We start from the raw sequence: 12,726 nt of genomic DNA, 5'->3' as shown, positions 1-12,726 counted from the left end.
TATACACAATAAACCACTCAGACTCACACACCCTCTCTCACACACCCAATAACACACTCAGACTCATACCGTCTCACACACAATAACACGCTCAGACTCACACCGTCTCACACACACACAATAACACACTCAGACTCACACCCTCTCACACACACACAATAACACACTCAGACTCACACCCTTTCACACACACAATAACACATTCAAACACACACCAACACAGTCAGATTCATACCCTCTTACATACACACAATAACACGCTCAGACTCACACCCTCTCACACACACAGTAATAGACTCAAACTCACACACTTACTCTCCCACACATTAATCCACTCACTCACACTCACTCACAATCTCTCTCACTCGCACACAATCAGACTCACACCCTCACACACACACACACAATAACACACTCAGATGCACACACTCTCTCACACACACACAATAACACACTCAGACTCACCCTCTCACACGCACACACACAATAACACACTCAGACTCACACCCTCTCTCACACATACAATAACCCACTCAGATTCACACTCTCTTACACACAATAACACACTCAGACTCACACCCTCTCACATGCACACACACACAATAAAACACTCAGACTCACACCCTCTCTCTCTCACACACACACACACACACACAATAACACACTCAGACTCACAACCTCACACACAATAACACACTCGGTGTCACACCCTCTCTCTCACACACACACAAACCCACACACAATAATCCATTCAGACTCACACCCTCTTACACACACACAATAACCCACTCAGACTCACACTCTCTCTCTCTCTCTCTCACACACACACACACACACACACACACACACACACACACACACACACACACACACACACACACAACAATCCACTCAGACTCACACCCTCTCACACACAGGAACAGACTTAAACTCACTCAGTTTCTCTCCCACACATTAATCCACTCACTCACACTCTCTCTCACTCACACACAATAGCACACTCAGACTCACACCTTCCCTCACACATGCACAGTAACACACTCAGGCTCACGCAGTCCCGTACACAACATACACTCAGACTCACACTCTCAATCCCTCTGTATAACATGGTGTCTCTCTCAGTTCACGCACTCACTCGCAAACACGCAATGACCCTCACAATGTCACCTTCTGCACAATCATACTCTCTTACCCTTCCCTCTCTCTCACACACACAATATGACCCACCCCTGCACTCTCTCAAAGCCTCATGCAGACACTCATTCACACACACACACAGAAACAACCCTTTCCCATACTGTCTTCATTTGACATCTCCATCTCGTAATAAAGCACAGGACTGACCAAGTGATTTTTAATATTGATGTGTATATTGACATCTTTATTGTTTTGATCGTGATGAAACATTTATATCGATGCTTGGGTAGTTTGAATGATAAACCTTGAATTTTATTTGAAAGAAGTGAAATATCTGATTCGAATAAAAAATTTCAAAGCAACACATGCATTGTGAAAGGTGATGTCTGTCTCCTTCACTACAGAGCCCTGACATTTCAACCTTTCTTGAATCAGAAAAAAGCCAGACTGCATTTCATTTTCTTCTGGAACATAATAGGTTAGACATTTATCCATGTGGATAAAATACATACACAAGCTGTAAATTTGTTACACATATCGATCAATATTTATCTCTTGTCTTTCTCCTCTCCCCTTCGTCATTGGTATTTCTCACACTCTCTCCCCCTCACACACACATACTCACTCACTCACTCAACTCTCCCTCACACACACACACACACACACACACACACACTCACTCACACTCTCCCTCCCGCACACATACACACACACTCTCTGACCCTCACACACACACTCACACTCTCCCTCCCGCACACATACACACACATACTCTCCCTCCCTCACTTACACACACTCATTCACACTCAGACTCTCTCTTCCTAACACACACACTCACTCACACTCTCCCTCTCTCTCACACACTCACACTCTCTCTCTCACACACACACACTCACTCATACTCTCCCTCCCTCTCAAACACACACACTCACTCACTCACACTCTCCCTCTTTCTCTCACACACACATTCATTCACACTGTCTCCCTCACACACACACACATACTCATTCATACTCTCCCTCCCTAACACACACACTCACACTCTCCCTCACACACACACTCACTCACACTCTCCCTCCCTAACATACACACTGACACTCTCCCTCCCTCTCAAACACACACACTCACTCACTCACACTCTCCCTCCCACACACACACATACATCACTCTCTCTCTCTCACATACACACCCACTCGCACTCTCTCTCACGCACACACATACTCACACTCTCCCTCCTTCACACACACACTCACACTCTCACTCTCACTCACACATGCATTCATTCACACTCTGCCTCCCTCACACACACTCATATTCTCTGTCTCTCACACACACAATCATTCACTCACTCTCTCCCTCACACACACTCACTCACACTGTCTCTCCCTCACACATGCACACACTCTCTCTCCCTCTCCCTCTCTCTCCCTCACACATACTCTCTTACTCTGACCCTCCTTCTCTCACAAACATACTTCCTCCCTCTCCCTCACACACACTTTCCTTCCCTAACACACAGACACACACACCATCCCTCCCTCACACATTCACTCCCACCTGCTCCCTCACAAACATGCTCCCTCTCCCTCATACACACACTCCCTCTCTGTCCCTCACACACTTACTTACTCTACCTCACACACTTCCTCACTCACCCTCACACACTCAATCACTATCCCTCACACACACTCCCTCCGTTTCCCAACATACACTCCCTCCCTCTCCCACACACACACTCTCTCTCCCCACATGCACTCCCTCTCTTCCCCTCACACACACACTCCCTCTCTCCCTCACACACACTCCCTCCCACTCCCTCAAACATGCACTCCCTCCCTCTCCCTCACACTCACACTGCCTTCATCTCCCCCGCACATGCACACACGCATGCACACACACACACACACACACTCCCTCTCTCTGTCTCACACTCACTCACTCTCTCTCATACACAAACTTACTCATGCTCCCTCACACACACACTCTCTCACTCACTCTCGCCCACACTCACTCACTCTCCCTCACATGCACAATCACACACACACTCACTCTTCCTCACTGTCTCACTCATTCCCCCTCACACACAAACTTCCTTCCTCTCCCTCACACACACACACTCTCTCTCCTTCTCCCTCTCACACACAGTCTGTCCCTCTCCCACAGACACATTTTCTCCCTCTCCCTCACACACAAACTCCATCCCTCTCCCTCACACACACACTCTCCCTCACACATACACTCTCCCTCACACATACACACACTCCCTCCATCTCCTGTGCACGTGCGCACACACACACTCACTCTCACACTCACAGTCACTCACACACACTCGCTAACTCTCTCCCTCACACACACACACACTTCCTTTCTCTGCCTCACACACACACTCACTCACTCTCCCTCAAACAAACTCCCTCCCTTTCCCTCACACACTCACACTCCCTCATACACACACTCCCTCCCTCTCCCTCAAATACTCACTCCCTCCATTTCCCACACATGCATACACTCCTTCTCTCCCACTAACACACACACTCACTCTCCCTAACACACAATCCCTCACTCTCCTTCACACATGCACTCACCCTCAAAAAAACTCCCTCCCTCTCCCTCATGCACACACTCCTTCCCTCTTCCTCACACAAACTCCCTTCATTTCCCTCACACACTCCCTCCATCTCCTGCATGCGCTTGCTCATACACACACATACACTCACTCACTCTCCCTCACACACACACACACTCACTCTCCCTCACACACACACACACTCACTCTCCCTCACACAACACTCACTCACTCTCCCAAACACGCTCACTCACTCACTTCCTCCCTCACTCTCACACAAGCTCCCTCCCTCTCCCTCACACAGACACTCCCTCTCTCTCCCACATATACATACTCCCTCCATCTCAAACACACACACACACACTCACTCTCCCTCACACAAACTCCATCCCTCTCTATCATACACACTCACTCATTCTCCCTCACACACACTCTCTCACTCGCCCTCATACACACACTCACTCCCGCTCACACACATTCACTCACTCTCCCAAACACACACTACCTCTCTCCCCCTCACACACTCACTCACTCTCCCTAACACGCACTCCCTCTCTCCCCCTCACACACGCTCACTCACTCTCCCTCACACACACTCACTCATTCTCCCTCACACAATCTCCATCCCTCTCCATCACACACACTCACTCGCTCTCCCTCACACATATTCACTCACTCTCCCTCATACAAACACTCCTTCCCTCTCCCCCCTACACAAACACTCCCTCCCTCTCCCATACACACACTCACTCTCCCTCACACACACACACACACAACACAACCTCTCTTCCCCTCACACACTCTCATTCTCCCTCACACACACACACTCACTCACTCTCCCTCACACACACACTCATTCAATCTCCCTCAAACACACTCACTCACTATCCCTCACACACACTCACTCTCTCCCTCATGCACACACACACAATCACTCACTCTCTCTCAATTACTCTCCCTTACATACACTCACTCACTCTCCCTCTCACACACGCACTACCTCTCTCTCCCCCTCACACACACTCACTCTCCCTCACACACACACTCACTCAATCTCCCTCGCACACACTCTCACTCACTCTCCCTCACACAAACTCCATCCCACTCTGTCACACACACTCACTCATTCTCCCTCACACACACACTCACACACTCTCCCTCACACAAACCCCATCTCTCTCCATCACACACACTCACTCACTCTCTCTCCCTCACACACATTCACTTATTCTCCCTCACATACGCTCACTCACCCTCACTCACACACAGACTCACTCACTCTCCCCCACACACAATCCCTCCCTCCCCTTCATACACACACACTCCATCTCCCTCTCCCAAACACACACTCCATCTCCCTCACACACACTCACTCCCTCTCACTAACACACACTCACACACTCTCCCTCACACACACTCACTCACTCTCCCTCACATACTCACTCAATCTCCCTCACACACACTCACTTACCCACTCTCCCTCACACACACTCACTCACTCTCCCTCACATACCCACTCACTCAATCTCCCATACACATTCACTCACTCACTCTCCCTCACACACACTCACTCAAACACCCTTTCTGTCCCTCACACACCACACACACTCCCTCCTTTTCCTTCCACCTATCTCTCTTTGCCCTTCTATCCATCAGTAATGAGCATCAGTGTGGCCATGCCAGGTGTGTCTCTAACCCTTTACCTCAGAGGGGTACACAGATTTACCTCGATTATCCAAACATCAATTATCTGAATTTCACATTATCAGAACAAGATTGGCATATCTCTGTACGTGCATTTGTCAGAAAATTCTATTCCTCATCCATTTCAGAGAGTCATAGAGATATACAGCACACAAACAGATCCTTCAGTCCAACTCGTCAATGCCGACCAGATATCCCAACCCAATCTAGTCCCTAAATTGTGCCGTAGTGTCCAGGGATGTGCAGGTTAGGGTGGGATTGGCCGTGCTAAATTGTCCCGTAGTGCCCAGGGATGTACAGGTTAGGGTGGGATTGGCCGTGCTAAATTGTCCCCGTAGTGCCCAGGGATGTGCAGGTTAGGGTGGGATTGGCCGTGCTAAATTGTCCACATAGTGCCCAGGGATGTGCAGGTTAGGGTGGGATTGGCCATGCTAAATTGTCCCCGTAGTGCCCTGGGATGTGCAGGTTAGGGTGGGATTGGCCATGCTAAATTGTCCCCGTCGTGCCCAGGGATGTGCAGGTTAGGGTGGGATTGGCCATGCTAAATTGTCCCATAGTGCCCAGGGATGTGCAGGTTAGGGTGGGATTGGCCGTGCTAAATTGTCCCCGTAGTGCCCAGGGATGTGCAGGTTAGGGTGGGATTGCCTATGACAAACTGTCCCAATTCTGGAACCACACTTTGACCTCTCCGCCCATTGGGTTAATACTCTCGCTGATCTCCGGGTAGCAGTCACGGTAGCACAGTGGTCAGCACTGTTGCCTCACAGTACCAGAGACCCAGGTTCAATTCCCCCCTCAGTCACCTGTCTGTGTGGAGTTTGCACATTCTCCCGCGTGTCTGCTGTGTTAACGACTGGGGCCCTCAATCAGAAAGGTGCAGGCAGGTAAAGTGATAGGGAACAGTGACAGACAGAAGGCAGTTAGAAGTAACCTGACACCACGTTATCGTCCAACAGATTTATTTGAAATCACAAGCTTTCGGAGCACTGCTCCTTTGTCAGGTGAAGTGGTCACATTGTGGCTACCATTGATAGTGGAAAGAGGTCGAGACAAGTCAGACTGAGACATAATGGGATAGAGAAGGACATAGGGCAAGGAGACAGAAATGGACTCTTAAAATGAGTGGATACTTGTGAAATAGACAGATGGAAGTTGATTCAAGGTAGAGCTGTACAGAAATTGAGTAACCGAGCTATACATCTTAGAAACAAACTCTTCGGTTCAACTCGTCCGTGCTGACCCAGATATCCTAACCTCATCTCGTGCCCATTTGCCAGCACTTGACCCACATCCCTCCAAGATAGAGATGAAGGGCGTTTGCCCGAAACGTCGAGTTTTTCCTGCTCCTCGGATGCTGTCAGACCTGCTGTGCTTTTCCAGCACCACTCTCATCTTGACTCCAGCCTCTGTGGTCCCCACCTCTGCCATATCCCTCCAATCGCCTCCTCGGTGGTCCAGATTCAGACTGCCTTTTAAGTGTTGTAATTGCACCACCCCCCCCCCCCCCCCGACCTGCTATCACACGCGCTCTGAGACAGAAAACTAAAGAGGGAACTTACAAAATTGAACAGGTACAGAAAGATAATCAGACAGTCAGTGGACAGACACAGGCTGATACAGATAAATAGATACAGGCAGAGGGGTCAATAGATAGATAGGGACACACACAGAAATACAATTAATACACAGAGATAGATAAGCAAACAGACAGATACAAACAGAGAGACAGAGTGGCAAATTGAATACAGAATATCATTTACTGTCATGTACTTAAGTAACGAGGTGCAATTACAGCAAAAGATTACAGTACCATCCCACACAGTGTGATCTTAGGTACAAACTACCTAGGTACAGATTTTTGAAACAAAATAAAGGAAAACAGACAAATCTTTAGAGAGAAACAGGGTTATACAGACAGACAGACACACGCACAGAGAGAGATAGATATAGACAGACAGACAGATACAGACAAAGCAATAGACACACAAACAGACACACACACACAGACAGATAAACAGATAGCCACACACAAATAGATAGACAGACAAATCAATTGAGAAAGATAGGGAATCAGACAGACAGGCAGACACACAGAGAGACTGATAAGCAGAGACAGACACAGGCAAATAGATACAGATTGATGAATCTTTCGAGATAGAAAGGTTAAAAATCACACAACACCAGGTTATAGTCCAACAGGTTTAATTGGAAGCACACTAGCTTTCGGAGCGACGCTCCTTCATCAGGTGATAGTGGAGGGCTCAATCCTAAAACACAGAATTTATAGCAAAAATTTACAGTGTCATGTAACTGAAATTATACATTGAAAAATACCTGGATTGTCTGTTGAGTCTTTCATCTGTTCAAATACCGTGATAATTTCACTTCTTTAATGTGTAAATCACAAAACCTTTTTTTAAAAAAGTTGCATTCTTGGGTTAGCTGTTAACAATGGTGATAAGCTAGACAATATGTTGAAGGTGTTGGCCCTCTGTGTTCTCTGTCTATGACCTGATGTTTAGATTGATTCTAATCAAAAAAGTGAGATAACGGAGTTTTACATAAATTCATGCAGTTTTTGAGCTCAGAGTTCTACATGAATGCATGCAGTTTTTGAGCACAGTACAATGTAACTCTGCAAGTACAAATTCACCCCACAAAATATATATGTGTGCATGTGGGGCTTTGTCTGTCTGTCTGTGTGTGTCTGTCTAGGGTGGGGGTTGTGAGTGTGAGAGAGAGTGTATGTAGTGAGTATAGAGTGTCTTAAGTCTGTGAGGGGGTACATGTGTGAGTGTGGGAGTTTGCGTGCGTGTCTGGGGTGGGGGGGTTGTGAGTGTCTGTGAGAGAGAGTGTATGTGCGTGTGCATGAGTGTAGAGTGGCCTAAGTCTCTGAGAGGATGTCCGTGTGAGTGTGGGAGTGTGTGCGTGTGTCTGTCTGTGTATATGTGTCCGTGTGTATGTGTGTGTATAGGAGTGCCTATGTGTATGTCTGTGTGTAGGAGTGTCTGTGTGGGTGGTCACCCGTAATGTGACATGAACCCAAGGTCCCGGTTGAGGCCCTCCCTATGGGTACCGAACTTAGCTATCAGCCTCTGCTCAGCCACTTTTCTCTGCTGCCTGTCCCGAAGTCCATCTTGGAGGATGGTCACCCGAAGGTCCGAGGCTGAATGTCCTGGACCACTGAAGTGTTCCCCAACTGGGAGGGAACCCTCCTGTCTGTTGATTGTTGGTGCGGTGCCCATTCATCCGTTGTCGTAGCCTTTGCTCGGTTTCCCCAATGTACCATGCCCACGGGAATCCTTGCCTGCAACGTAAGATAGAGAGGGACACAGACAGAGACAGGTAAGCAGAGAGATGCAGACAAAAAGATAAAGGCAGGGGAATCAATGGAGATAAATGGTTGACACACAGACACAGAGACAGATAACAGACAGGTACAAACAAATAGATATAGACTGGCAAATAGATAGAGAGATAGGGACACACACAGACAGATAAACAGAGACAGATTGGTAGAGACAAGTAGATACAGGAAGAGTAATCGAGAGGGACACAGATAAACAGAGACAAATTAATAGAGGTAAATAGGTTAAGAAAAAAATCACACAACACCAGGTTATAGTCCAACAGGTTTAATTGGAAGCACTAGCTGCTCCTTAAAATATAAGATCGTCGGTCACAGAATTTATGGCAAAAGTTTACAGTCTGATGTAGCTGAAATTATACATTGAGAAACGGAGTTCTTTTTCAATATATACGTAGAGACAGACCGACAGAGGGGGAAGAGAGGGATAGACAGGCAAATAGATACAGATGAACCAGTAGAGATATATTGGGGACACACAGATCCATACAGAGGGAGGGAAATGATTGTCGCGGCTGGCTTTCGGTGAATGAGATGACAAGGACTTCCGCTTCCTGCCCAAAATTTGCACCCGAAATCAGGTTTCTTGCAAAGTAAATGTAACTTCCAAAATGCGACGGGTTCCCATTTGCCCTGGGAGTTTTCACAACTGAATCCCAGTTGCAACTAGCCCCAGATAGATTCCCCCCCTCTCAATGGGGGGAGAGAAAGAGAGAAAAATTCAGTGTGAGAGAGAGAGAGAGAGAGACAGGGAGACATGCAGAGAGAGAGACACACAAAGAGACAGAGACGCACACACAGACACAGAGAGATAAAACGGGAAATCGAGCCTGCGTGGTAAGAGTGGACACGGAGAGAGATAGAAAGAGAGGATTGAGAATGTGAGAGATATAGGGAGTGTGTGTGTGTGTGAGAGGCAGAGAGAGAGAAAGGGAAGTCTCTCGCCAGAGTGCAAGCGAGAGGCGGAAAGAGAAATCGAGTGAGAGATGGAGAGAGAGGTGTTTAACCTAACTCGCGTTGCTCGCTCCAAGATGAATGAGACACACTGACCGGGGAAAACACTTATGGCCTCACTCTTGTTAGATTGGGAAAACACCAAAAGGATCGCTTCGGTACGAGGGGAGATGCCGACTCTAGGGTTACTGGCACTTCAGGCCAGTGTTCAAGTAGGCTGGACAGAAAATTCGCAATTTGACGAACCTACATATAAATTTACATCATATTTAAAAATTACATTAGGTGAAAATAAATTCACATCACAGAAATATACGTGCCCCAAGTGTATACAAATTTGAAATTATACAGAGATAATTTCGCCTGTATCTTATGTGCAAATAAATTCACATTATATATATATAGAGAGAGAGAGGGATGATTCGGATTAATACATAAAGAATATAGATCAATTCACATTAAATACGTAGATAAATTCAGACTTTATATACAGAGAAAAACAGATTTTATGTATAAATTCAAATTTTATACATAGAGGCAAGTTCGAAATGCAGATCAATTCGTAAACAAATTCGGATTTCATATAACAATCTGGATTTTGTACAAAAAGATAAATTCGGGGTTCTATTGGCAGAAATAAGTACATATTATATAGATATACTCACTTTGAAAACAGAAAAAAAATCGGATTTTATATATGCAAAAATAAATTCATGCACAAATTCGGATTCCATGTGTAGAGCTAGATAGGGACACAGAGATATGTTCTGAACAGAGATTAAATCTCTGAAACTGCAAGGCACCGATAAATTCGGATTCTGTATATGTATGAATTCGATTTCATGGATACAGATCAATTCATTTCCTAAGTGGAAATTAATTGGGACCTTTATAGATAATATCTAAATTTATAATGACCAACAAACTCAAGTTTTGTACAGAGATCAACTCACGTTATAGAGGCGAATTCATATTGAATCTGTAGGGGAATTCAGATTTTTAGACAGAGATGAATTCAGATTTCATATTTAAATTTGGACTTGATAAAGAGCGCCACAGTCCGACTCTATACAAAGGCAAATTCATTTGGGTGCACTTACATTCAGACGGAGGACAGGCAGAAATCGGATTTGATGAAGGAGACAGAGGGGGGTATCAATTCTGTTGTTTACATATAAAATCGAATTTTATCTAATGAAAGAAATGCAGTTTTAATATCTAAAGACATCGATTTGGGTCCTAACTATAGGTGAATTCGAATTCTCTATATCGGGATTAATTCGGATATATATATAGTATATACACATACATTTTATATAGACATATTATACACATCCACATACACACACACGGTGGTGTTGTTGGGGGGGGGGGTGGGTGGAGACAGAGAGAAATCAGTTTTGGCTTTTATATTTCAAGAAGAATTTTGTCTAGCGAGAGAGAAATTCGTATCCTGTTTAAGGAAATAAACTCGGTTTTTATGTTTCGAAACGAGTTCACATTATATGGATAAATTCACATTGAATAGAGAAATCGGAAGTTTATATATAGAGAGATACACTCAGATTACACATATAGAGGAATCACTCCGGATTTTAAATATATACATTGTATATGCACAAACCAAATTAACTTCTATTTAAGAGAGACATTAATTCGGATTATATATAGAGATTAACTCGGATTTACAGATATAAATTAATTCGTTTATACAATAGAGAGAGAGACAGATTAATTTGGATTATATGTAGGAAGAGATTAATTCGGATTTATACATAGAAATAAATTCGATATTTAATAGATTGGAGAGAGAGAGATTAATTCAGATTATATATAGAGAGAGAGATTAACTCGGATTTATAGATATAAATTAATTTGGTCTGTATAGTGTATATATTAGAGAGCGAGAGAGATTAATTCAGATTTACAGATAAAAATTAATGCGGTATATATAATATATTGTTAGAAAAAGGATTATATATAGGGAGGAATTAATTCGGATTGATGGATAGAAATTAATTCGATATATATATATATATGAGAGGGAGAGATTAATTCGAATAATATATAGAGAGGGATTAAACCGGATTTATAGATAGAAATTAATTCGGTTCATATAACATATACATGTATTAGAGAAAGAGAGAGAGAGAGGGAGAGAGAAAATAATTCACAAGATTATCATGTGTGCATGAGATTAAAAAAAAATACTCACAGCTCTTTGGGATAAAAAACGACATTCCACAGAAATTCTGAAAGGAAAACGATCATCTCAACCCCCCACCCCTTTCCCGATTGGCGCATTTTCCACCAACCATATGCTACCCTTTCGGAAGTTGCAAAACAGACCCAATTCAAACCCAGCGCCTGGTTTAAAAACCTTTATGTTCCACGGTTTCACACTCACAGTCCACACAGCCCAATTTACTCCCGGCAGATTTAGGGCTAAGGGCGACTGAGAATTCTCGAGGTGAGCAGGAAAAAGTAGTCTGGAGGGAAAAAAAACTCCCAATTGGGGGACGGATACGTTTCAATACGGCTTGATATATACTTCCACTTTCACAAAAAATAACACAAAAGAGAGAGAGAGATGGAGTGTGTGTGAGAGAGAGATGGAGTGTGTGTGAGTGTGAGAGAGAGATGGAGTGTGTGTGAGAGAGAGATGGAGTGTGTGAGAGAGAGAGATGGAGTGTGTGTGAGAGAGAGATGGAGTGTGTGTGTATGTGAGAGATTAGATTAGATTACTTACAGTGTGGAAACAGGCCCTTCGGCCCAACAAGTCTACACCGCCCCGCCGAAGCACAACCCACCCATACCCCTACATCTACCCCTTACCTAACAGTACGGGCAATTTAGCATGGCCAATTCACCTGACCTGCACATCTTTGGACTGTGGGAGGAAACCAGAGCACCCGGAGGAAACCCACGCAGACACGGGGAGAATGTGCAAACTCCACACAGTCAGTCGCCTGAGGTGGGAATTGAACCCGGATCTCTG

The 12,726-nt window shown here is 45.1% G+C and overlaps 1 long non-coding RNA gene across 2 annotated transcripts; it reads right to left on the bottom strand.

The window, feature by feature from the left end:
• Positions 1-7,592: 7,592 nt before the first annotated feature.
• LOC140471101 (uncharacterized) lies at positions 7,593-12,092 on the bottom strand. Of its 2 annotated transcripts, XR_011956855.1 has the most exons (4): positions 11,944-12,092; positions 10,829-10,919; positions 9,825-9,974; positions 7,593-8,714 (listed from the first exon to the last, which is right to left on the bottom strand). It is a non-coding gene; the product is annotated as an uncharacterized lncRNA (long non-coding RNA). The 2 variants fall into 2 exon arrangements; XR_011956856.1 differs by lacking the exon at positions 10,829-10,919 and having other exon boundaries at positions 11,944-12,009.
• Positions 12,093-12,726: the final 634 nt, after the last annotated feature.

The sequence above is a fragment of the Chiloscyllium punctatum genome, chromosome X (assembly GCF_047496795.1).
Source record: "Chiloscyllium punctatum isolate Juve2018m chromosome X, sChiPun1.3, whole genome shotgun sequence".
NCBI classification, from domain to species: Eukaryota; Metazoa; Chordata; class Chondrichthyes; order Orectolobiformes; family Hemiscylliidae; genus Chiloscyllium; species Chiloscyllium punctatum.
The sequence above is the reverse complement of the archived record's forward strand: the minus strand, read 5'-3'. Positions and strand labels throughout refer to the sequence as shown.